This window comes from Pristiophorus japonicus, chromosome 2 (assembly GCF_044704955.1).
Source record: "Pristiophorus japonicus isolate sPriJap1 chromosome 2, sPriJap1.hap1, whole genome shotgun sequence".
In the NCBI taxonomy this organism is placed as follows: Eukaryota; Metazoa; Chordata; class Chondrichthyes; family Pristiophoridae; genus Pristiophorus; species Pristiophorus japonicus.
This window is the reverse complement of record NC_091978.1, coordinates 17,278,554-17,306,043: the sequence shown is the minus strand read 5'-3', so window position 1 is coordinate 17,306,043 and position 27,490 is coordinate 17,278,554. Positions and strand designations below refer to the sequence as shown.

Below are 27,490 nucleotides of genomic sequence, written 5' to 3'. Positions count from 1 at the left end.
GGGTTGAATATGATACCTGAACCTGCTGGACCCTGAGGGAGCCGGACTGAAGGTGGATGGTCGAGGACCAATGTTTCAGGGTAAGCAGGCACTAAAAGTGACTGACCATTGAACCTGTAACACCATGATAGAAACGACTGCAGGATCCGTATGATAATCTGTTTCGCTTTTCAGACAACTCGATCACTGGGGAGCTGGATGAAGGTAGGTGCTTTGCAGTAGGTTTGCGTTAGGTAGACGTTCTCTTGTGTTAAAACCCTATACATTTATACTGTTGGAGGATCTCGTGCCTCAATCGCACTGGCATTTGAAAATCGACTGCATCGCATTGATTGCCAAGAAGAGAATGCGATCCACTTCAGAATCTTTCGGCAGCTGACTGCAGCGGACTTGGAGATTGGGGACAAGTCGCTTTGGTGAAACCGGAATCATCCCGAATCCACCGAAACCTAGCGACAGTGGAAAAGATGGCCCAGAACGTAAAGGGCTTTGTTTTCACAACTGGTTCTGAAGGCCTAAGGGAGACAAGGAAAAAAAAACATTTGTAAAAAAAGGCTGAAGGAAACCTCAGGGGATGGGACAAGCAATTTGGAATTCAAATGAAGCGGCATGCTGAAGGACATCAGAAGTGGCCAATTAACTAAAGGGATAAGTGATCTCTGGCCAAACACGACTGGACATCCGGCTATCATGCGGGCCCAGTTTGTTGTGCAGTATAAGAACACGAGGACAAAGGAAATCTCCCTCTTGAGCTTGGAAAAGGACACCGGTCGAACACGTGGAAGGTCTATTCAGTTGGATTGATCACCCACCGGATTATACCTTATACCTTATATCTTATACCAGAGCCTCTTTGAGCTTAGTTATTGCCGAGAAAGATTGTGCATAACCAGTTAACTTCGGGGCATATTCATTGCGAAGTTTAAATGTGTTTTTAATTGTACATAACTGGCTAACTAGAGATATAGATATTGCAAAAGGTTGAATTTGAAATCGGTAAGCAAGAGAATTTGTAGTTTCATTTGATACTTTGAACCTGTACTCAATTGCGTTGAACTAGGAATTTATAGTCGCTTTAATCTTTTTGATTAAGTCCATTGTATCGGAAAATCTCAGCGTTCTTATAAGTCTTGGTGTTTGGATCCCGTAGGAAAAGTCCTACAGTACCGACTCGGAGTTGGCAGGACCTGAGCTACTTCAAGCTGTGCCAAGGCTCCAATGCAGGAGTTCGGTTCTCAACAGCTTTCGAGTAGTGGAGTGGACGTGCGAATGTATTTTGTTCTTTCCACCCAGTGTTTCAGTTTTAACGCTGATCCTAGAGTTTTCTTGGTTTAATTGCATATCTCGTCAGTGGTGTGCTAGAACATATCTGATACCAGTACAATGCCATTGGGTGTTAGTACAATGTATGGAATGATCACTTCATGTTGCGGGAAATGCGCAAGGTACAGAATTCTGCTGCACCAATCAGAACAGGCGAGCTTATGAAATGCCTAAATATTAAATTTGAAGCTTCATATTGCAAGGGAATCCATTTAATTCCCTCCGAACTCATAATGTTTGCCAATATGAAAACTGGAATTCTATATGTTTGGTTGGCGTTTTTTTTTGGCTGCTGAGGTGAATAATTTTCATGGTCTTTATGAGTATCAGAGTACAACTTGAAAGCTGGCACCTAGTATTGAATTAAGATATACACTTGCTCTCAAATAACTTCTTGATGAAATAAAAAACCTCACAGATTTTGGGTTGATCAAATTTCTGAGAGAACTGGTTGCTCTTTTAATGCTAGAAGACTGAACTGGCTGCAGAATAGCAGTTAAATATTAAACAGCGCACCCATGTGGAGGGAGGGGTGGTTTTCTGTGTTCACTGCAGTGCAAGACCGAGGGGGGTACTGCACTGTCAGAGGTGCTGTCTTCTGGAGAGATGTTAAACCGAGGCCCCTTCTGCTCTCTCAGGCGGATGTAAAAGATCTCATGGCGAAGGAGATTGGCTGTATGGTTGATGTGGAGAAAGAAAGCTGTAGACTGCAGGAGGACATTAATGGACTTGACTAACTTGATTAAGGAGGTAACAAGGAGGGTCGATGAGAGTAGTACGTTTGCTGTAGTGTATATGGATTTTAGCAAGGCTTTTGATAAGATCCCACATGGCAGACTGGTAGAAGCTCATGGGATCCAAGGCAAAGTGGCAAATTGGATCCAAAACTGGCTCAGAGGCAGAAAGCAAAGAGTAATGGTCGATGTAATGAGTAATGTGACTGGAAGGCTGTTTCCAGTGAGGTTCGGTAGGGCTCGCTACTGAGTCCCTTGCTTTTTGTGGTATATATCAATGATTTAGACTTGAATGTAGGGGATATGATTAAAATGTTTGCAGATGATACAGAAATTGTGGTTGATAATGAAGAAAGCTGTAAACTGCAGGAAGATATCAATGGCCTGGTCAGGTGGGCAGAAAAGCGGCAAATGGAATTCAGTTCGGAGAAGTGTAAGGTAAGGAATGCATTTGGGGAGGGCTAACAAAACAAGGGAATATACATTAAATGGTAGGATACTGAGAAATGTAGAGGACCAGAGGGACCTTGGAGTGCAGGTCCACAGATCCCTGAAGGTAGCAGGCCAGCTAGATAAGGTGGTTAAGAAGGCATACGGAATACTTGCCTTTATTAGCCGAGGTATAGAATACAAGAGCAGAGAGGTTATGCTTAAACTGCATAAAACAGTAGTTAGGCCACAGCTGCAGTACTGTGTGCAGTTCTGGTCACCGCATTGCAGGGAAGATATGACTGCACTAAAGAGGGTACAGTAGATGTTGCCAGGACTGAAAAATGTTAGCTATGAGGAAAGATTGGATAGGCTAGGGTTGTTTGCTTTGGATTGGAGGAGGCTGAGGGGAGACTTGATTGATGTGTATAAAGTTATGAGGGGCTTGGAATAGAGTGGACAGGATGGATGACATGTAATCTCATCGAAATATATAAGATAATGAGAGGGCTAGACAAGGTGGATGCAGAGAGGATATTCCCACTCATAGGGACAACTAAAACTAGGGGGCATGGTCTCAGAATAAGAGGCCGCCCATTTAAAACTGAGATGAGGAGGAATTTCTTCTCTCAGAGGGTTATAAATCTGTGGAATTCTCTGCCCCAGAGAGCTGAGGAGGCTGGGTCATTGAATATATTTAAAGTGGTGATAGACATATTTTTGAGTGATAAGGGAGTAAAGGGTTATGGGGAGCGGGCTGGGAAGTGGAGCTGAGTCCATGATCAGATCAGCCATGATTTTATTAAATGGCCGAGCAGCCTTGAGGGGTCAAATGGCCTACTCCTGTTCCTATTTCTTGTGTTCTTTTGTTCTTGTTACCAATTTCCCTCAGCAGAGGGGTCAACAACAAGGGGATATGGATTTAAAGTAATTGGTAGAAGGTTTACAGGGGAGTTGAGGAGAACATTTTTCACCCAGAGGGTGGTGGGGGTCTGGAACTCACTGTCTAAAAGGATGGTAGAGGCAGAAACCCTCTCCACATTTAAAAAGTACTTGGATGTGCACCTGAAGTGCTGTAACCTACAGGGCTATGGACCGAGAGCTGGGAAGTGGGATTAGGCTGGATAGGTATTTTTTAGCCAGCACAGACATGATAGGCCGAATGGTTTCCTTCTGATCTATAAATTTCTATGATTCTGTGAAGCGCAGGGGGAGTTCTCCCCGGTCTCCTGTCTAACATTTGTCCCTCAGCTAATATACAGAATGATAAAGCACAGAAGGAGGCTATTCAGCCCATCATGCTGTGTTGGCTCTTCACTAACATCCAGTCACTTATCTGATTGCTGTTTGAGGGATCTTTCTGTGCACCACTTGGTTGCCGCGCCACCCAGCAGTGACGGAATGTCAAAGAGTTATTCATTGGCTACGAAGCGCTTGGGGACGTCCCGAGGAAGTGAAAGGTGCTGTATTTTTTTCTATTCGCACTGAATTTATAAATGAGGGCATGGAGAACAGAGGAGACATTCTCCTCACAGTCTGTAGCTTTCTTCTGTGAGATGTGTCAGTCGCCTGCACTTGAGTGAAAGCACTGGGAGTATGGGAGCTAGACAACATGAGCCTCTATGGCCAGCCTAACCCCTCTAAATTCAGCAGCTCAGCGATGGAAATAGGATCAATAACAAGCCTAAATGGTCGGAGTTCTACTCGAGTGCTATTGCTTATCTATAGACAGAGGCTGTCATTCAGAAAGCATGGTATTATTGACCTCCAGTGAGCAGCAGAAGAGGAGAAACAGCTGCCTTTCCTCTCTCAATGCCTGCTGATTTCCATATTGTGCCGGCTGTAAGGAGATGATCTATGACACGATACTCACTGCTACAGGTCAAGATAATAAATACTGTGCATGTGTCAGCACAATTCTTTGTTTAAAAATGGCCAGGTGGCCTACAAATATTGACAGACTTATGTGGAATTTGCAGCACAGGAACAGGACCCCCCCCATCCGTGCCGATGTTTATGCTCTACAGAGCCTCCTCCCATCCTACTTCACCTCATCAGCATATCCTTCTATTCCTTTCTCCCCCATGTACTTGTCTAGCTTCCCCTTAAATACAGTCTTCCTGTCTCTTTACCTTATATGCTAATCTGTCAGAGGTGTGGAGGGATCAGAGACTTTAGTGCCGAGGCTCAGTGGGTAGCACTCTCACGTCTGAAGGTTGTGGGTTCAAGTCCCACTCCAGGGACCTGAGCACAAAACTATCGAGGGAGCGCTGCACTGTCGAAGATGCCGTTTTTAGGATGAGATGTTAAACTGAGGCCCCATCTGCCCCACTCTCATGTGGATATAAAAGATCCCATTACACTATTTCAAAGAAGAGCAGGGGAGTTATCCCCGGTGTCCTGGCCAATATTTATCCCTCAATCAACATCACAAAAACAGATTATCTGGTCATTATCACATTGCTGTTTGTGGGAGTTTGCTGTGTGCATGTTGGCTGCCGCGTTTCCCACATCACAACAGTGCTTCATGGGCTGTAAAGTGCTTCGAGACGTCTGATGGTCGTGAAAGGTGCTATATAAATGCAAATATTTCAATATTTCTTTCTTTCTTTCCTTCCTTCCTTCCTTCCTTCCTTCCTTCCTTCCTTCCTTTTTCTCTCTCTCTCTCTCTCTCCACACGCTGCGATGTGCTCATCTTACAGGGGAGGTATCCCGCTGACAACCGCACTGAAGCGCTGACACGGCGAGAGCAATAATTAGAGTGGAGAATTGCTCACGGGGGATGGTGTAGGAAGGGCCCCGCAGTGTCTGAATGGATGACTCAGCATCTCACTTCAAGAGAGAAAGAAAGAAAAGGCTTTCAGAGTATCCACTTTGTTACAGCTTAACAAAACGTTTATAGTTCTCTCGGAGACTTCCATTGAAAACCGAAGTTAAAGGCTGTTATTTTGTGTGTGGGAGCTCTCACTTCGCTTCTGTCAAGGTGCAGATTCTAGAATAGAATAGAAGTGAGATTTTTTTTCCCATGTCTTCCCTGGACAGTAACTGACCGGGAAGGTTACGTGGGCAGCTGCCCTCTGGTACCTTGGCTCAAGGGGTTGCTCTTGATGCACAAACCTGCCAGTGAATAGTTATCCCTTAACCAACAACAGCAAAATGGATTATCTGCTAATTATCTCCTTGCTGTTTCGTGGGAGCTTGCTGAGCGCAAATTAACTGCGGCCTTTCCGATCCATTGTGGCCAATTCTGGACACCGCATTTTAGGAAGGATGTGAAGGCCTCAGAGAGGGTCAGAAAAGGTTTACAAGAATGATTACAGGTATAATTTAGTCACCCACCCTTTCTTCCAACCACTGTCTGTCCCACCTGCGACAGAGACTGTAATTCCTGAATTGGACTGTTCGTTCACCTGAGAACTCATTTTTTAAGTGGAAGCAAGTCTTGGGACTCGATTTCAAGGGACTGCCTATGAATGAATGAATGAATTTAGTCACCTGTGAGTACGCTCACAAGTTTGTAGAGATGTTGCATTGTGAGTGGCTTAGCCAGTCACGTGATTTTCACAAGACTCAATAAAACCCCGGTCAGTTGAGTCTGGGTCATCCACGATGAGGTATGCAGTTATGAGCCTAGTGAATGAACTGGTAATGTGTAGTGTGATTGTTAAACCTTTGTTAATAAACCAACTCGTTCGGAATAGCAATATGTTGCTATGAATTCTTAAGCAAAGAACCCATGATGCAAATACATTACACCAGGGATGAGGGATTTCAATTACTTGGATAGACTAGAGAAGCTGGGGTTGTTCTCCTTAGAGCAGAGATGATTGAGAGGAGATTTGATAGAGGTGTTCAAAATACCATTAGTGGAAGGGTTGAGAACCAGAGGACACAGATTTAAGAACCAAAGGCGACACGAGGAAAAACCTTTTTACGCAGCGAGTGGTTAGGATCTTGAATTCATGGCCTGTGCGGGTGATGGAGGCAGACACAATCATGACTTTCAAAAGGGAATTGAATAAGTACCTGATGGAAAAAAAATTGCAGGGCTATGGGGAAAGGGCGGGGGAGTGGGACTAGCTGAGGTGCTCTTGTAGGGAGCCGGCACAGGCTCGAAAGGCCAAGTGGCCTCCTTCTGTGCTGTAACCGTTTTATGATGCATTACAGCGGGTGCAGAAGGGGAGGTGCTGGGAGTTGAAGCTCTGTCTTATTGCTCAACAGCCAACCCTTCCAAACAGCAAGAAAATGGCAGCCTCCATACAACATGTTCATTGGTTGGGAGGGGTGGGTGCTTTAAAATACATAAACACCTCTACGATGTGCCTTAGCCCCAGCCCAAGCCTCCTAACAGTAACGTTCTGTGAGAACACCAGCGGCAGGTCAGGAGCGGAGGTGCGGCGGATTGGGAGCAGTGTGGAGGCTGGTGTAGGAAAGTGACGGCAGCGAAGAGGGACGTCATCAAGGTCCAGGTTGGTGATTGGGGCATGGGTAGAAATAGCAGGAGTGGCGAGAGACTGTGGAGTGATGTGGTCGGGGTCCAGGAGAGGCGTGAGTTTGGGCCCAGGGGCAGCACGGGCCAGCCCACACTGCAATGTGCGTGCACTAGGTCCATGCAGCAGAGCTGGTCTCCAGTCTTCTTAGGTAAGCCTTGCCACTGGACCAAGATCTAGCTTTGTTAAGCCCGTGTGGTGGCTGGTGTGTAACAAGTTAAAAACATCCACACACAGGCATCTTCCCGGTAGTTCAGCACTTGGAATATCGGGTCCTTCATTGAAACACCTGTGAACTCATCCTTTTTTGGCGTGGAAGCAAGTCATCCTCGTTTCGAGGGACTGCCTATAATGATGATGACAGCGGCTGTTCAACTGTGAGTTGATGAGCTCAATCCTTCCCTTCATAAGAAATAGGAGCAGGAGTAGGCCATTTGGCCCCTCGGGCCTGCTCCACCATTCAGTAAGATCATGGCTGATCTGATCATGGACTCAGCTCGACTTCCCTGCCCGCTCCCCATAACCCTTGACTCCCTTATCGCTCAAAAATCTATCCATCTCCGCCTTAAATATATTCAATGCCTCCACATATATATACCCAGCCTCCACAGCTCTCGGGGACAGAGAATTCCACAGATTTACAATCCTCTGAGAGAAGAAATTTCTCCTCATCTCAGTTTTAAATGGGCCGCCCCCTATTCTAAGACTATATCCCCTAGTTTTAGTTTCCCCTATGATGAAAATATCCTCTCTGCACCCACTTTTGAGCCCCCTCAGTATCTTACAAGTTTCAATCCGATCACCTCTCATTCTTCTGATCGCCAATGAGTAGAGGCTCAACCTGCTCACCCTATCTTCATAAGTCAACCCCTCATTTCCGGAATCAACCTAATGAACCTTCTCTGAACAGCCTCCAATACAAGTATATCCTTCCTTAAATACGGAGACCAAAACTGTACGCAGTACTCCAGGTGTGGCCTCATAAATACCCTGTACATTTGTAGCAGGACTTCTCTGCTTTTATACTCTATCCCCCCTTGCAATAAAGGCCAACATTCCATTTGCCTTCCTGATTACTTGCCGTACCTGCTTTTTGTGTTTCATGTACAAGGACCCCTAGGTCCCTCTGTATTGCAGCACTTTGCAATTTTTCTCCATGAAAATTATAATTTGCTTTTCTATTATTTCTGCCGAAGTGGATAACCTCACATTTTCCCACATTATTCTCCATCTGCCAAATTTTTGCCCACTCACTTAGCCTGACTATATCCCTTTGCATATTTGTTGTGTCCTCCTCACAATTTTCTTTTCCATTCATCATTGTATCATCAGCAAACTTGGCTGCGTTACACTCGGTTTCTTCATCCAAGTCATTAATATAGATTGTAAATAGTTGAGGCCCCAGCACCGATCCCTGCAGCATCCCACTAGTCACTTCACTCGACTCATACATGCTTTCCAACAGGGATTCACTGCAGAATGACTTGGTGCTTTTCATTTCTCTTGTCTCCCCTCTCAGCTCAGGGATGCCAAGGTCGATTGTCAACTGACCAAATACACATAAGCTGTTGCTCCGGACAACTAGCTCAGCACGGATCGGGAATCAATCCTGGTCAGTATGGCTCAACCAGTCACTGAGCACACTAGGGGAATCCACTCCAAAAAACGTATTTCTTTTTCACAGCTGGAAAGAAAGATAATGAAAAAAACTTGCATTGATATAGCGAGTTTCACAACCTCAGGACGTCCCAAAGTGCTTTACAGCCAATGAAGTATTTTTTGAAGTGCAGTCACTGTTGTAATGTGGGAAACGTGGCAGACAATTTGCAAGCTCCCACGAACAGCAATGAATTAATGACCAGATTATCTACTTTAGTGATGTTGGTTAAGGCATAAATATCGGCCAGGACACCAGAACGCCCCTTGCTCTTCTTCCATATAGAGCCGTGGGATCTTTTACTTCCCCCTGAGAGGGCGACAAGGCTTCAGTTTAAGGTGCCATCTGAAAGATGGCACTTAAGACAGTGGAGCACTCCTTCTGTAGTGCGCCGTAATGCCAGCCTTCTGTACAGCGAACATATGCTTCACATTCCCTGGCTATTCATTTCTGGATATTCGGACAGCTATTAATTTCAATTACCATCACAGTAATAGACTGCTGGAGTGACAGGGGAATTTGCTATTGGGTCCTTTGAGGTTTCTTTACAAACCCTGGTACCTCATGTCCCAGCAGCTATATGAAACAAAAAAAGAAAGACTTGCATTTCTATAGCACCTTTAATGACCTCAGGACACCCCGAAATGCTTTACAGACAATGAAGTACTATTGCACTGTTGTAATGACCAGAAACATAACTGGACCAGCCACATAAACACAGTGGCAACAAGAGTAGGCCAGAGGCTGGATATTCTGTGGCGAGTGTCTAACCTCCTGACTCCCCAAAGCAGTATAATGTGGATAAATGTGAGGTTATCCACTTTGGGGGCAAAAACACGAAGGCAGAATATTATCTGAACGGCGGAAGATTAGGAAAAGGGGAGGTGCAGTGAGACCTGGGTGTCATGGTACATCAGTCATTGAAAGTTGGCATGCAGGTACAGCAGGCGGTGAAGAAGGCAAATGGTATGTTGGTCTTCGTAGCAAGGGGATTTGAGTATAGGAGCAGGGAAGTCTTACTGCAGTTGTACAGGCCCTTGGTGAGGCCCCACCTGGAATATTGTGTTCAGTTTTGGTCTCCTAATCTGAGGAAGGACGTTCTGGCTATTGAGCGAGTGCAGTGAAGGTTCACCAGACTGATTCCAGGGATGGCTAGGCTGTCATATGAGGAGAGACTGGATCGACTGGGCCTTTATTCACTGGAGTTTAGAAGGATGAGAGGGAATCTCATAGAATCATATAAAATTCTGACTGGACTAGACAGACTAGATGCGGGAAACATAGAAACATAGAAAATAGGTGCAGGAGTAGGCCATTCGGCCCTTCTAGCCTGCACCGCCATTCAATGAGTTCATGGCTGAACATTCAACTTCAGTACCCCATTCCTGCTTTCTCGCCATACCCCTTGATCCCCCTAGTAGTAAGGACCTCATCTAACTCCTTTTTGAATATATTTAGTGAATTGGCCTCAACAACTTTCTGTGGTAGAGAATTCCACAGGTTCACCACTCTCTGGGTGAAGAGGTTCCTCCGCATCTCGGTCCTAAATAGCTTACCCCTTATCCTTAGACTGTGACCTCTGGTTCTGGACTTCCCCAACATTGGGAACATTCTTCCTGCATCTAACCTGTCTAACCCCGTCAGAATTTTAAATGTTTCTATGAGGTCCCCTCTCGTTCTTCTGAACTCCAGTGAATACAAGCCCAGTTGATCCAGTCTTTCTTGATAGGTCAGTCCCGCCATAGAAACATAGAAACATAGAAAATAGGTGCAGGAGTAGGCCATTCAGCCCTTCTAGCCTGCACCGCCATTCAATGAGTTCATGGCTGAACATGAAACTTCAGTACCCCCTTCCTGCTTTCTCGCCATAACCCTTGATCCCCCGAGTAGTAAGGACTTCATCTAACTCCCTTTTGAATATATTTAGTGAATTGGCCTCAACTACTTTCTGTGGTAGAGAATTCCACAGGTTCACCACTCTCTGGGTGAAGAAGTTTCTCCTCATCTCGGTCCTAAATGGCTTACCCCTTATCCTCAGACTGTGACCCCTGGTTCTGGACTTCCCCAACATTGGGAACATTCTTTCTGCATCTAACCTGTCTAAACCCGTCAGAATTTTAAACGTTTCTATGAGATCCCCTCTCATTCTTCTGAACTCCAGTGAATACAAGCCCAGTTGATCCAATCTTTCTTGATAGGTCAGTCCCGCCATCCCGGGAATCAGTCTGGTGAACCTTCGCTGCACTCCCTCAATAGCAAGAATGTCCTTCCTCAGGTTAGGAGACCAAAACTGTACACAATACTCCAGGTGTGGCCTCACCAAGGCCCTGTACAACTGTAGCAACACCTCCCTGCCCCTGTACTCAAATCCCCTTGCTATGAAGGCCAACATGCCATTTGCTTTCTTAACCGCCTGCTGCACCTGCATGCCAACCTTCAATGACTGATGTACCATGACACCCAGGTCTCTTTGCACCTCCCCTTTTCCTAATCTGTCACCATTCAGATAATAGTCTGTCTCTCTGTTTTTACCACCAAAGTGGATAACCTCACATTTATCCACATTATACTTCATCTGCTATGCATTTGCCCACTCACCTAACCTATCCAAGTCGCTCTGCAGCCTCACAGCATCCTCCTCGCAGCTCACACTGCCACCCAACTTAGTGTCATCCGCAAATTTGGAGATACTACATTTAATCCCCTCATCTAAATCATTAATGTACAGTGTAAACAGCTGGGGCCCCAGCACAGAATCTTGCGGTACCCCACTAGTCACTGCCTGCCATTCTGAAAAGTACCCATTTACTCCTACTCTTTGCTTCCTGTCTGACAACCAGTTCTCAATCCATGTCAGTACACTACCCCCAATCCCATGTGCTCTAACTTTGCACATCAATCTCTTGTGTGGGACCTTGTCGAACGCCTTCTGAAAGTCCAAATATACCACATCAACTGGTTCTCCCTTATCCACTCTACTGGAAACATCCTCAAAAAATTCCAGAAGATTTGTCAAGCATGATTTCCCTTTCACAAATCCATGCTGACTTGGACCTATCATGTCACCTCTTTCCAAATGCACTGCTATGACATCCTTAATAATTGATTCCATCATTTTACCCACTACCGATGTCAGGCTGACCGGTCTGTAATTCCCTGTTTTCTCTCTCCCTCCTTTTTTAAAAAGTGGGGTTACATTGGCTACCCTCCACTCCATAGGAACTGATCCAGAGTCAATGGAATGTTGGAAAATGACTGTCAACGCATCCACTATTTCCAAGGCCACCTCCTTAAGTACTCTGGGATGCAGTCCATCAGGCCCTGGGGATTTATCGGCCTTCAATCCCATCAATTTCCCCAACACAATTTCCCGGCTAATAAGGATTTCCCTCAGTTCCTCCTCCTTACTAGACCCCCCGACCCCTTTTATAACCGGAAGGTTGTTCGTGTCCTCCTTCGTGAATACCGAACCAAAGTACTTGTTCAATTGGTCCGCCATTTCTTTGTTCCCCGTTATGACTTCCCCTGATTCTGACTGCAGGGGACCTACGTTTGTCTTGACTAACCTTTTTCTCTTTACATATTTATAGAAAATTTTGCAATCCGTCCTAATGTTCCCTGCAAGATTCTTCTCATACTCCATTTTCCCTGCCCTAATCAAACCCTTTGTCCTCCTCTGCTGAGTTCTAAATTTCTCCCAGTCCCCAGGTTCGCTGCTATTTCTGGCCAATTTGTATGCCACTTCCTTGGCTTTAATACTATCCCTGATTTCCCTTGATAGCCACGGTTGAGCCACCTTCCCTTTTTTATTTCTATGCCAGACAGGAATGTACAATTGTTGTAGTTCATCCATGCGGTCTCTAAATGTCTGCCATTGCCCATCCACAGTCAACCCCTTAAGTATCATTCGCCAATCCATCCCAGCCAATTCACGCCTCATACCTTCAAAGTTAGCCTTCTTTAAGTTCTGGACCATGGTCTCTGAATTAACTGTTTCATTCTCCATCCCAATGCAGAATTCCACCATATTATGGTCACTCTTCCCCAAGGGGCCTCGCACAACGAGATTGCTAATTAATCCTCTCTCATTACATAACACCCAGTCTAAGATGGCCTCCCCCCTAGTTGGTTCCTCGACATATTGGTCTAAAAAACCATCCCTTATGCACTCCAGAAAATCCTCCTCCACCGTATTGCTTCCAGTTTGGTTAGCCCAATCTATGTGCATATTAAAGTCACCCATTATAACTGCTGCACCTTTATTGCACGCACCCCTAATTTCATGTTTGATGCCCTCCCCAACATCACTACTACTGTTTGGAGGTCTGTACACAACTCCCACTAACGTTTTTTGCCCTTTGGTGTTCTGCAGCTCTACCCATATAGATTCCACATCATCCAAGAATGTTCCCGATGTTGGGGAAGTCCAAAACCAGGGGACACAGTCTTAGGATAAGGGGCAGGCTGTTTAGGACTGAGATGAGGAGAAACTTCTTCACTTAGAGTTGTTAACTTGTCGAATTCCCTGCCGCAGAGAGTTGTTGATGACAGTTCATTGGATATATTCAAGAGGGAGTTAGATATGGCCCTTATGGTTAAGGGGATCAAGGCATATGGAGAGAAAGCAGGAAAGGGGTACTGAAGAAATGATCAGCCATGATCTTATTGAATGGCGGTGCAGGCTCGAAGGGCCGAATGGCCTACTCCTGCACCTATTTTCTATTTTTCTATGTTACACGGCACAAGTCATGAGTGTGGTGGAATACTCTCCACTTGCCTGGATGAGTGCAGCTCCAACAAGAAGCTCGACACCATCCAGGACAAAGCAGCCCGATGATGGCACCCCATCCAGCAAGCACTTTAAATATTCACTCCCTCCACCACCGGCGCATCGTGGCTGCAGTATGAATCAGCTACAAGATGCACTGCAGCAACTCGCCAAGGCTTCAACAGCAGCACCTCCCAAACCTGTGACCTCTGCCACCTAGAAGGACAAAGGCAGCAGGCGCATGGGAACACCACCCAACTCCACGTTCCCCTCCAAGTCACACACCATCCTGACTTGGAAATATATCGCCGTTCCTTCATCGTCGCTGGGTCAAAATCCTGGAACTCCCTCCCTAACAGCACTGTGGGGGCACCTTCACCACACGGACTGCAGCGGTTCAAGAAAGCGGCTCACCACCACCTTCTCAAGGGGCAATTAGGAATGCGCAGCAAATGCTGGCCTTGCCAGTGACTTCCACATCCCGTGAACGAATAAAAAAAAAAGGAAAGCCAGCAGCCAAGTTGTGTACAGCAAGATCCCACTAACAGCAAGCAGATCACATTTCACGCAGCTGGTTGAGGGAAACGTGCACGTCAATAAGAAATGTTGGCAAATCATCCCGCAGTGCGTCATCAGTTAAAATTGTATGCTGTGACCATTAAAACCTCAGCGACAAGATCTCTCTACCTTATTTCTCCGTTAAATGATTTAAAAGTCCACAATTTTTTTTTTGGAGGACTAATTCCTGCAGCTTACTTGAAACCTCTGTGTTTGAAAGCCTTCATACAGCAGGTTAGATTCCAAGAGTAATGGTCTATTGATTTTTTTTCCCCAAAATATTTCTTATTCCGAGAACAGGCCACTTTCCTTTGTTTACTAATCCTTCTGTAAATCTCCATGCACCAAGAGAATGCTAACACATCTGAAATGCAAGAGCTTAATATTGATCAGTCTTATTTCGTCCGGTTAGAAAGCAAACCTGAGTATTGGAGAGAATTAGCCTGCCGGGACAATTCCACAATGCTTGCAATTGAATAGTTGAGAAAATATAATTTTAAGGTAGGTGTAAGAATCGAGAGACCTGGGGATTCACATGCACAAATCTTTGGCAGCACAAGTTGATAAAGTTGTTGAACAAAACTTATGGGTTATGGGGCTTTAGAAATAGAGGATGGACTGGATTTTCCGGTCCCGTCTGCTTCTGCGGCAATGGCGGCGGTGAGCTCTTCTGGGCGGGCGGTCAGCCTCCAGTGCCCCGCCAGGGTTTTCGGGGCTGGTTTTGCGGGGGGGAGGCGAGGAGCTGTACTGCCCGGAAGAGTTGAGCCGATGCACAACACTGGCTCGTTTTGGACTCCCGCCCGATCCGTATACCCCGCAGTGCGCCATGCTGGGACCGCCTGAAAAAACGGGCCGTCCGACCTGTATCGGCTGCAGTGAGGTAAGTAATGTTCACCTCAGGTAAGTGTGATTGTTTTTTTTCTTTTATTTTCTTTTGCGATTTATGTTGTGGTGGCGTGAGCTATGTATTGGGAATGTTTTTGGTGTTTTTGTTGTCAAGTTTCTTTTTCTCCCCAGGTCTCGTCGGAATAAGGGGTCGGCCATTTAGGACTGAGATGAGGAGAAATTTTTTTCACTCAGAGGGTGGTGAATCTTTGGAATTCTCTACCCCGGGGGCTGTGGAGGCTCAGTCTTTGAGTGTATTCAAGACGGAGATCAATAGATTTTTGAATATTAAGGGGAATCAAGGGATATGGGGACAGTGCAGGAAAGTGGAGTTGAGGTAGAAGATCAGCCATGATCTTATTGAATGGCGGAGCAGGCTCGAGGGGCCGTAGGGCCTTCTCCTGCTCCTATTTTTTATATTTCTTATTTGGCCATTCTCAGACTGATTTCTCTGCCGAAAGTTCTTCTGGATTCTCAGAATGAAATAGATTAAAAAACAAACAATATGCAATAGACAATAGGTTTTGCTCAATTGGGTGTAAGCAGACTCCCTGTAATGATAAGTGACTCTGTGGCTTATGAAAATCTATATCACAGAGAGTGGCAGACAGCTGGCAGTAACATGTGAGACAGTGGAACACTCAGTGTGTTTCCCTGATGCTGTTGTTTACAGCGTCATTTTTCCCTTGACTGCCTGTCCTATTGTGTATAATTTTCTTCCCCCCCCGAACAACAACAACGATTTGCATTTATATAGCGCCTTTAACGCAGTAAAACGTCCCAAGGCACTTCACAGGAGCTTTATCAAACAGAATTGGACACCGAGCCCCATAAGGAGATATTAGGACAAGGCGACAAAGAGGTAGGTTTTAAGGAGTGTCTTAAAGAAAGAAAGAAAATCTTGCATTTATACAGCACCTCTCACAACCACCGGACGTCCCAAAGCGCTTCACAATGAAGTACTTTTGAAGTGTGGTCACTGTTGTAATGTAGGAAACGCAGCAAAGGAGGGTACGGGGCCCAGAAGAGCCCAGGGCCCAGGGGTAGCACGGGCCAGCCCACACTGCGATATGTGCGCGCACTAGGTCCGTGCAGCAGAGATGGTCTCCAGTTGTCTTGGTCAATCCTTGCCACTGGATAAAGGCTTAGCTCTGTCAAGCCCGTGTGGTGGCTGATGTGCAATGGCCATCACGTTAAAAAAAAATCCACATACAGACCTCTTCCACCCCCTCAATTGGAGTTCAGGACTTGAATATCGGGTCCTTTATTGAAACACCTGTGAACCCATGTGGAAGCAAGTCATCCTCGTTCAAGGGACCGCCGATGATGTGGGAAACGCGACAGCCAACTTGCGCGTTGCAAGCTTCCACAAACAGCCATGTGATAATGACCAGATCGTCTGATTTTGTTATGTTGATTGAGAGATAAATATAAAGGAGGAAAGAGAGAGATAGAGAGGCGGAGAAGTTTAGGAAGAAGAGTTCCAGAGCTTAGGACCGAGGCAGCTGAAAGCGTGGCTGCAAATGGTGGAGCGATTAAAATCATGAAAGTGCAATTGGCCAGAATTGGAGGAGCGCAGATATCTCGTTGCCGGGAGGGGACGGCTGAGGAGGTTGCAGAGATAGGGAGGGATGAGGGCAATGGGGAGATTTGAAATCAAGCCCAATTTACTCTGAGTAGCTCCTCAATACTCTGACTGTTGCTTTGGCTCTGGTCTCATGGGTCCCAAGGGCTTGGGATGGTGCAGAAGGCTGGGGCACAGGGCTGGTAATGTAGATCTCTCAGCGTGCCGTATGGTTTCCTGAGCAAGTGTGGCTCGAGAGGCAACTAGTTTGAAGTGCTTCCCTTCCACCCAAGTTTGCAACGGAGCTGATCCACCTTCTGGGGAACTATCACAAATGTTCATGTTAAACCTGATTTTCTTCCCAAAAAGGGGTAAAATAAATAAGACTTGGATTTTTGTGGCACCTTTCATAACCTTAGGACATCCCAAAGTGCTTTAAAGCCAATGAAGTACTTTTTGAAGTGTGATCCCTGTTTTAATGTCGGAAACGGGCAGCTAATTTGCATACAACAAGCTCCCACAAACAGCAACATGATAATTACCAAATTATCTGCTTTTAGGGGTGTTGGTCGAAGGATAAATATTGACCAAAACACCAGCGAGATCTCCCCTGCTCTTCTTCGAAATAGTTCCGTGGGATGTTTATGTCCGCCTGCGAGGGCAGATGGGAGCCTCGGTTTAAGTCTCATTCGAAAGTCGGACTAAACAATTCCATTATCGTTGCATCATACAACTTCCAGAATGGTAGAAGAAGCAATTCTTATACCCTCCTATGTAAAAGCAAACAGCTTCTGAGACCGTAGCCAAGAAATATTGTGGACCATAGGACACAGGAGGGAGCTGGGGTCAGTGGGTAGCACTCTCGTCTCTGAGTCAGAAGGTCTCACTCCAAATCCAGGCTGACATTCCAGTGCATTACTGACCGAGTGCTGCACTATCGGAGGCGTTGTCTTTTGGGTGAGACGTTAAACCGAGGTCCCGTCCGCCCTCTCGTGGGCGTAAAAGTCCCTGTGGTTCTATTTTGAAGAAGAGCGGGGGAGGTTTCCCTGATATCCTCATCAAACATTACCCTTCAACCAACATCACTGAAATAGATTATCACATTGCTGTTTGTGAGAGCTTGTTGTGGGCAAATTGACTGCCATGTTTCCTACTTTACAGCAGTGACTATGCTACGAAAGTACTTCATTGGCTTTGTGATGTCCTGAGGTTGTGAAAGGCACTATATAAATGAAAGTATATAGAATAATGAAAGTATGAAGTGAAGGTTCAGCTTGGGAACAAGCTAGGGGAGGAGGAGAGGGGCGAAGAGATGAAACAAGGGCCAGGTATAGGACTTTGGGCCCTGGTAGCGAAGCAGTTTGGGGGTGGGGGAACGGAAACGAGGGTTAGGTAGTACTCAAAGGGGGCTGGGGACATGAGTTGGGAGGGAGCTGGTAGGCAGAGGTTGGAGGGGGGGGTGGGGATGTGGCTGAAGAGAGGCCATGGGGAAGGAGGTGGCCACCTAGGGTTTGGGCCTAGAAGGATTGAGAGGGGTTTAGATCCCCTTTGATATACTAGAATTCAGCTTTACATAAGAACATAAGAATTAGGAACAGGAGTAGGCCATCTAGCTCCTCGAGCCTGCTCCGCCATTCAATAAGATCATGGCTGATCTGGCCGTGGACTCAGCTCCACTTACCCGCCCGCTCCCCGTAACCCTTAATTCCCTTATTGGTTAAAAATCTATCTATCTGTGATTTGAATACATTTAATGAGCTAGCTTCAACTGCTTCCTTGGGCAGAGAATTCCACAGATTCACAACCCTCTGGGAGAAGAAATTCCTTCTCAACTCGGTTTTAAATTGGCTCCCCCGTATTTTGAGGCTGTGCCCCCTAGTTCTAGTCTCCCCGACCAGTGGAAACAAGCTCTCCGCCTCTATCTTGTCTATCCCTTTCATTATTTTAAATGTTTCTATAAGATCACCCCTCATCCTTCTGAACTCCAACGAGTAAAGACCCAGTCTACTCAATCTATCATCATAAGGTAACCCCCTCATCTCCGGAATCAGCCTAGTGAATCGTCTCTGTACCCCGTCCAAAGCCAGTATATCCTTCCTTAAGTAAGATGACCAAAACTACACGCAGTACTCCAGGTGCGGCCTTACCAATACCCTGTTCAGTTGCAGCAGGACCTCCCTGCTTTTGTACTCCATCCCTCTCGCAATGAATCCATCCCTCTCGCTTTGCCATTAACGTGCAGGTGGTTTTAAGTACAAGCAGATTTATATGCATCAGTACAATGTTTTTCAGAAGGACACTTATTCAGTCAGCTCTATAATATGCAAAGAAGAAAAACAACAAGCTCAAGGTGCCTTTTCGAACAGAGAGAATTAAATTCTGACATGTAATGGATTACTCATTAGAATTAAGGGGAACATTTTTGCAATGCACACTCATGTTAGGGAGTATCGCCCAGAGGAAGCATGTCTAGAGAAATTGAATGCGTATCCAGGGACTAAAAAACGCTCTGAGGTTCAGTCATGCTCCCCTCCAACCTGTGCTCTCAATGTATTTAGAATTTACCGGATTAAAAGCAGCGTTCGCAAGCAGCAAGCAGTCCTGAATCAATATCTGCATGGCATAACTGCAGCTTGAAAAATACATCGTGTTTGTGAACAGATTTTGCTAGAGGTTCTATTAATGAGAATTAAATTCAATTCACATGAAGAGTCCTTGTTCAGAAACCTTGCGTTTACCATTTGAATGCAAATCAAACAATTATATTAAATGAGCCTTGTTCAAATCTTCAGCACTACCCAAGTCCTGCAAAATTCTATTATGCACTAGCAGATAATTTAACTGCTTCAGCATGTTAATACCGAGATAGATTTACCTCAGGGACTCAATCAACCTATGCTGCCTCCAGGCTAGGTCCAAGATCACCCCAACCTCTGTCGTTGAGCTACAGTACACAGAAAGTTGTTGAGTCCAGTTCATTGGATATATTCAAAAGGGAGTTAGATGTGGCCCTTACGGCTAAAGGGATCAGGGGGTATTGAGAGAAGGCAGGAGTGGGGTACTAAAGTTGCATGATCAGCCGTAATCATATTAAATGGTGGTGCAGGCTCGAATGGCTGAATGGCCTGCTCCTACACCTATTTTCTATGTTTCTATGGACGACGCCTGCGTCTGTGCACATTCTGAGACTGAACTGCAGGATATAGTCGATGTATTCACCGAAGCATATGAAAGCATGGGCCTTACGCTTAACATCCGTAAGACAAAGGTCCTCCACCTACCTGTCCTCGCCAGTTCGCATGCCAGACACGAGACTCCCTACGCAAATGTTCTATGCGGAGCTCCTTCACGGCAAACGAGCCAAAGGTGGGCAGCGGAAATGTTATAAGGAAACCCTCAAAACCTGCCTTATAAAGTGCGACATCACCACTGACACCTGGGAATCCCTGGCCGAAGACCGCCCTAGGTTGAGAAAGTGCATCTGGGAGGGCGTTGAGCTCTTCGAATCTCAATGCCGAGAGCATGAAGAGGTCAAGTTCAGGCAATGGAAGGAGCATGCGGCAAACCAGTCCCACCCACCCCTTCCCTCGACGAATGTCTGTCCCACCTGTGACAAGATCTGTGGATCTCATATTGGACTGTTGAGCCACCAAAGAACTCACTTCAGGAGTGAAAGTAAGGCTTCCTCGATTCCGAAGGACTGCCTATGATAATGATGATGATGAGATTTACCTCAGGGACTCACTCACTGATAGTGAGTGTGACTCTGCACCATTGTTTGGTGAAGAGAATGTGTTCTGCCCTGCATACACTCTCGATCTCGCCTCCTACCCCTTTTTCATAATATGACATTTAGTATTGAGCCATAAAAAAGAAAGACTTGGATTTGTATAGAGCCTTTCACAACCACCCCAAAGCGCTTTACAACTTAGATTTTTTTTGTGCTAAAGTCACTGGAGTGGGACTTGAATTAACAACCTCTGCTTCAGAAGTGAGAGTGCTATGCACTGAGCCACAGCTGACACTGTGAGAATGTGTTCTACCCTCCATATTCTTTCGATCTCTCCTCCCACCCCCTTTTATTAATGTGCCATTTAGTGTTGAGCCATACATTAAGCAACAAACAGGAATGTCTTCATTGTCACCGTTCTTTGAACGGGGGAGAGCGCGTGTTCTGAAGAACTCGTCGAACAAGGACACAAGTAAAGGCGAACATACCAATCAGATGTTTCATTATTTGAAGTGTGGTGGTGAGATCCTGGAAGTGCAGAGATCCAGTGTTTACCGAGCTTGTAGAGAACATGTCCCATTGTTGCTTTGTTATTGCGGAGAGAGAAGGAGGGAGAAGGTTTACTCTCACATTGAAAGACAACAATTGAAATGGGAACCCAGTAGCTTTATCATCGGTACTCGCGGCAGTCCACCGCCAAGTCTATTGATCACTCGCTGGACGTCTGTGCTTATCCCAGTTTGAGTGGTCATCCTTCCTTTCCTCCCTCTAAGTCATTCCTGCCCTTCTTTCTTTTATTCGCTGTGCAGTGTCAGTTGTGGCTCAGTGGGTAGCACACTCGCGGCTCTCACTCCAGGGACTTGAACACATAAAAAATCTAGACTGACACTCCAATGCAGTGCTGAGGGAGCGCTGCACTGTTGGAGGTGCCGTCTTAAACCGAGGCCCCATCTGCTCTCTCAAGTGGCCGTTAAAGATCCCATGGCACTATTTCGAAGAAGAGCGGGGGAGTTAGCCCCAGTGACCTAGCCAATACTTATCCCTCAATCAACGTAACAAAAACAGTTTATCTGGTCATTGTCACTTTGCTGTTTCTGGGAGCTTGCTGTGCGCAAGTTGGCTGCTGCGTTTCTCACATTATAACAATGACTACACTTCAAAAGCACTTAATTGATTGTAAAGCACGTTGAGACGTCCGGTGGTTGTGAAAGGTGCTGTATAAATGCAAGTCTTTCTTTATTATCACTCCTTCCATTCCTGCCTCCATTCCATCCATCTTCCTCTTTTTCTTTCTCTGCTTCCTTTCTCTTTCCCTCTTTCCCTTCCATCCAACCTTCCTACCTTTCCTTTCCCTGCAGAGTGCTTTGGATCGTCTTGTTGACGTAAAAGGCGCTATATAAATTCATGTCTTCATTACTTACTAGGGCAAGGGTTTCCATTCCTGAACCGATTGGGTTTTTACAATAATGATCAGGCAGTCTTTATAATCACTTTTTTGATGGTCGAAAAATGACCAGATTTATTGAACTGAATTTTGTAACGTGTCACGGTGTGATTTGATCTCTCATCCAGTCCCATTATAATATCAATGAATGGGTGTCGACAGTGTCGATCTGCCCATAACTGGGCACTCATTTGCCTATCTCACTCAGGCAGGTCACAGGCCATCACAAGGAGTAGTTGCGGCGAATAGCGTAGGTGCATTTAGTAGGAAGCTGGATAAACACATGAGGGAGAAAAGAATTAAAGGTTCTGCTCATAGGGGTTAGGCGAAGAAGGGTGGAAGGAGGCTCGTGTGGAGCATAAATACCAGCATGGACCACTTGGGTCGAATGGCCTGTGTCTGTGATGTACCTGACTGGTGGGGGGGATGGTGGAGAATGGGAAAATGGCTCACTGGTGCTGTGGGAGGGGCTGTGCTTTTGTGAGGTAGGCGCTGAGGTACGGAGAACGTCTGGTCTGCACCTAACTCGTAATTTATCTATCCTGGAAATAGTTAATACCAATAAGGATGGAGCAGTAACGTTTCTCACAAAATCCCACAACAAAATAAATGTTAAACAGGACTGACTGGACATCCAACCATAAAACTAGTTGTTCCTGAGCTCGCAGCAGACGACACACATTCCTCTTGACATTCCATTAAAGACATATAAAGAGCGTTCTCAAAGGATTCGGCAAAGGCATGACATCGATGTTGTATGAGCTAACACGAAAAGGAATTCCTCAGTGGTATGAGCAATTTTATTACATAATAAGGTGAATCATCTTAATGAGCTCTTTTAATTTCAGGCCAAAACAAAAAGCACACAACACAAACCTCTCAATAGTTTTTCTCTGATAGGTGACTTCATTGTTGCCAGTATTTATGATGGCTATATCTCACAATTACTGTCCCACTGCCCTTGCACACAACAAATAAATAAACCATTCCTTGGGAAGTGCTTCCCGACTGCTCCAAGATCTCATTTACCCTCCCACCGCATTCTCCTCTCCTCATCTGTCAGCTGGGGCTCAGTGGGGAGCACACTCGCCTCTAAGTCAGAAGGTTGTGACTTTCGAGCCTTGAGCACCAGAAATCTAGGCTGACACTCCCGTGCAGTGCTGAGAGAGTGCTGCACTGTTGGAGGTGCCATCTTTCGGACGTGACGTTAAACCGAGGTCCCGTCTGCTCTCTCAGGTGGGCATGAGGAAGAGCAGGGGACTTTTCTTCGGTGTACTGCCAATATTTATCTCTCAATCACCAGCACTAAAAAACAGATTATCTGTCATTATCGCATTGCTGTTTGTGGGAGCTTGCTGTACGCAAATTGGCTGCCGCGTTTCCGACATTATAACAGTGACTACATTTCAAAAAAGTACTTCATTGTTGTAAAGCGCTTTGGGTCGTCCGATGGTCGTGAAAGGTGCTATACAAATGCAAATCTTTCTTTCACGGTGTTGACTCCTGTTGGAGTGTGGTTCCATAGGTATTGGCCAACTTTCTCCAAGTGATCATTTGACTTCTTATCGTCAAGGCTACACACATGCACTTTCTAGAGAGGAAATTCAGTAGATAATGATCAGGAAGCATAGTCAATTCATTTTTTTCCCCCTCATGGTCCACTACTCAATAATACCTGCAAGTTCCCCCCCAAGTTACACACCATCCTGACCTTGGAAATATATCGCCGTTCTTTCATCGTCGCTGGGTCAAAATCCTGGGACCCCCTCCCTAACAGCACTGTGGGAGCACCTTCACCACACGGACTGCAGCGGTTCAAGAAGGCGGCTCACAAGCACCATCTCAAGGACAATTAGGGATGGGCAATAAACACTGACCTTGTTAGCAACGCCCACTTCCCAGGAATGAACATAAAAAAAATACCAACATCTATAGCGGCTCCACATCATAGGAAAGCGTCCTAAGGCGCTTCACTCAAGTGTAATGAGACAAAAATAGACACTGCGCCAGAGATGGAGATATTAGAAAGGGTGACCAAAAACTTGGTCAAAGAGGTGGGTTTTAAGGAAGGAGGAATGTGGATTTTTAGTTGGCTTGCTGGAGGAGGTTACACCGATAAGAAAGGGCAAGACCTTGAAGGGGCACGAGGATGTGTTGGGGCAACCAGGAGCCAATCCGGGTAAGGCAGTAGGTCAGGAGAAACTTGTTTATCTAAAGAGTGGTTAGAATGTGGAACTTGCTACTACATGGAGTTGGGACGAATAGCATAGATGCATTTAAAGGGAAGCTCGATAGACGCATGAGGGAGAAAGGAATAGAAGGTTATGCTGTTAGGGTTAGATGAAGAGGTGTGGAAGGAGGCTAGTATGGAGCATAAACACCAACACGGACCAGTTGGACCAAATGGCCTGTTTTGGAGCTGTAGATTCGATATAATTCTACGTAACCTACAGCAACCAGGCTCCTTGATTAAGCAGAGATGCGCAGTGAGAGTGTTCAGATATGGCAGACGTCTGGCTCTTGGCTTCTATTCCCCCTGATATGAGGCAGTGTTTCCCTTTATAGAGATTTCACTACACTGTGGGAACACAGTCACCCTATTCTCTGATCCGCGCTCCCCTTGGGAAAGACTGTGCGCCAGGAGAGTAGTCTCGGCATTTCAAGGTCTAGTGTCGGTGCGTCCCAGCCCAGACTCCACATCCTGTGTGCTGCAGCTGGAGAGCCACATCTGGAGCTAATAATGTCTAATTTACCATAAACTGCAAGCAATTAGTATCAATTAGTACATTATAATTTTAACAGTACCCAGCCTGATGCTGAAACCTCTTGGGGAGGCGACATTTTTGTTTCAAAATGAGATATTTCTGCTTTCTCTCCGTGCAATTCACTGATGAAATCACCACTTCAGCAATCGCACATTCCCAAGTCACGCATTCCTGAAGTTTTGTTGGTAGTTCTTGAATTACTGGGAAGTCAGTTTAACATCGGTAGTGGGAAAGCTTTTCAAAACAATAATCAGAGACAAAATTAACAGTCACTTGGACAAGTATGCAATAATTAAAGAAAGCCAGCATGGACTTGTTAAACGCAATTGTGTTAAACCAAATTGATCCAGTTTTTTGATGAGGTAACAGAGAGGGTTGATGAGGGCAATGCGGTTGACGTGGTGCACATGGATTTCCAAAAAGGCATTCGACAAAGTTGCCAGAAAAGGTGAAGCCCCTGGAATAAAAGGGACAGTGGCAGAATGGATACGAAATTAGCTAAGTAACAGGACACTGAGAGCAGTGGTGAACGGTTGTTTTTCGGACTGGGGGAAGTTATACAGTGTCGTTCCCCAGAATTCAGTACGAGGACCACTGCTTTTCTTGATATATATTAATGACTTGGATATGGGTGTACAGGGCACAATTTCAAAATTTTCAAATGACACAAAACTTGGAAGTAATGAACAGTGAGGAGGATAGTGACAGACTTAGAAACATAGAAACATGTTTTTACCACCAAAGTGGATAACCTCACATTTATCCACATTATACTTCATCTGCCATGCATTTGCCCACTCACCTAACCTATCCAAGTCGCTCTGCAGCCTTATAGTAATCCCAATCACATCATATTTGTTAACATCTATTTGCATAGTTAATTCATCCACCTTATTACGGACTAAAAGGTACAATCCTAAAGTGGGTGCATGAACAGAAAGACTGAGGGATATATGTGCACAAATCATAGAAACATAGAAACATAGAAAATAGGTGCAGGAGTGGGCCATTCGGCCCTTCTAGCCTGCACCGCCATTCAATGAGTTCATGGCTGAACATGCAACTTCAGTACCCCATTTCTGCTTTCTCGCCGTACCCCTTGATCCCCCTAGTAGTAAGGACTTCATCTAACTCCTTTTTGAATATATTTAGTGAATTGGCCTCAACAACTTTCTGTGGTAGAGAATTCCACAGGTTCACCACTCTCTGGGTGAAGAAGTTTCTCCTCATCTCGGTCCTAAATGGCTTACCCCTTCTACTTAGACTGTGACCCCTGGTTCTAGACTTCCCCAACATTGGGAACATTCTTCCTGCATCTGTCTAAACCCATCAGAATTTTAAACGTTTCTATGAAATCCCCTCTCATTCTTCTGAACTCCAGTGAATACAAGCCCAGTTGATCCAGTCTTTCTTGATAGATCAGTTCCACCATCCCGGGAATCAGTCTGGTGAACCTTCGCTGCACTCCCTCAATAGCAAGAATGTCCTTCCTCAAGTTAGGAGACCAAAACTGTACACAATACTCCAGGTGTGGCCTCACCAAGGCCCTGTAAAACTGTAGCAACACCTCCCTGCCCCGTACTCAAATCCCCTCGCTATGAAGGCCAACATGCCATTTGCTTTCTTAAACGCCTGCTGTACCTGCATGCCAACCTTCAATGACTGATGCACCATGACACCCAGGTCTCATTGCACCTCTCCTTTTCCTAATCTGTCACCATTCAGATAATAGTCTGTCTCTCTGTTTTTACCACCAAAGTGGATAACCTTACATTTATCCACATTATACTTCATCTGCCATGCATTTGCCCACTCACCTAACCTATCCAAGTCGCTCTGCAGCCTTATAGTAATCCCAATCACATCATATTTGTTAACATCTATTTGCATAGTTAATTCATCCACCTTATTACGGATACTCCTTGCATTAAGACACAAAGCCTTCTTTCTTGTTTTTTTAACACCGTTTGTCCTTTTAGAATTTTGCTGTACAGTGGCCCTTTTTGTTCTTTGCCTTGGGTTTCTCTGCCCTCCACTTTTCCTCATCTCCTTTCTGTCTTTTTCTTTTGTCTTCTTTTTGTTTCCCTCTGTCTCCCTGCATTGATTCCCATCCCCCTGCCATATTAGTTTAACTCCTCCCCAACAGCACTAGCAAACACTCCCCCTAGGATGTTGGTTCCGGTCCTGCCCAGGTGCAGACTGTCCGGTTTGTACTGGTCCCACCTCCCCCAGAACCGGTTCCAATGCCCCAGAAATTTGAATCCCTCCCTGCTGCACCACTGCTCAAGCCACGTATTCATCTGTGCTATCCTGCGATTCCTACTCTGACTAGCACGTGGCACTGGTAGCAATCCCGAGATTACTACTTTTGAGGTCCTACTTTTTAATTTAGCTCCTCGCTCCTTAAATTCTTTTTGTAGGACCTCATCCCTTTTTTTACCTATGTCGTTTGTACCAATGTGCACCACGACAACTGGCTGTTCTCCTTCCCTTTTTAGAATGTCCTGCACCCGCTCCGAGACATCCTTGATCCTTGCACCAGGGAGGCAACATACCATCCTGGAGTCTCGGTTGCGGCCTCAGAAACGCGTATCTATTCCCCTTACAATTGAATCCCCTATCACTATCGCTCTCCCACTCTTTTTCCTGCCCTCCTGTGCAACAGAGCCAGCCATGGTGCCATGAACTTGGCTGCTGCTGCCCTCCCCTGATGAGTCATCTCCCCCAACAGTACCCAAAGCAGTGTATCTGTTTTGCAGGGGGACGACCACAGGGGACCCCTGCACTACCTTCCTTGCACTGCTCTTCCTGTTGGTCTTCCATTCTCTATCTGGCTGTGGACCCTTTCCCTGCGGTACGACCAACTCGCTACACGTGATACTCACGTCATTCTCAGCATCGTGGATGCTCCAGAGTGAATCCACCCTCATCTCCAACTCTGCAACGCGGTCCGTCAGGAGCTGGAGGTGGATACACTTCCCGCACACGTAGTCGTCAGGGACACTGTTGTCGTCCCTGAGTTCCCACATGGTACAGGAGGAGCATAACACGTGACCGAGCTGTCCTGCCATGACTTAACCCTTTGATAAGCAACAACAATGCTAAAGTTTACTCATTGTTATAGAAGAGAAAAAAGAAAAACT

At 45.8% G+C, this 27,490-nt stretch overlaps 1 protein-coding gene across 3 annotated transcripts in view; it reads left to right on the top strand.

Annotated features, from left to right (window-relative positions):
• The window catches only part of LOC139236054 (dedicator of cytokinesis protein 2-like), a 1,544,097-nt gene that overhangs the window by 585,309 nt on the left and 931,298 nt on the right, over positions 1-27,490 (top strand). The window lies entirely within an intron of this gene.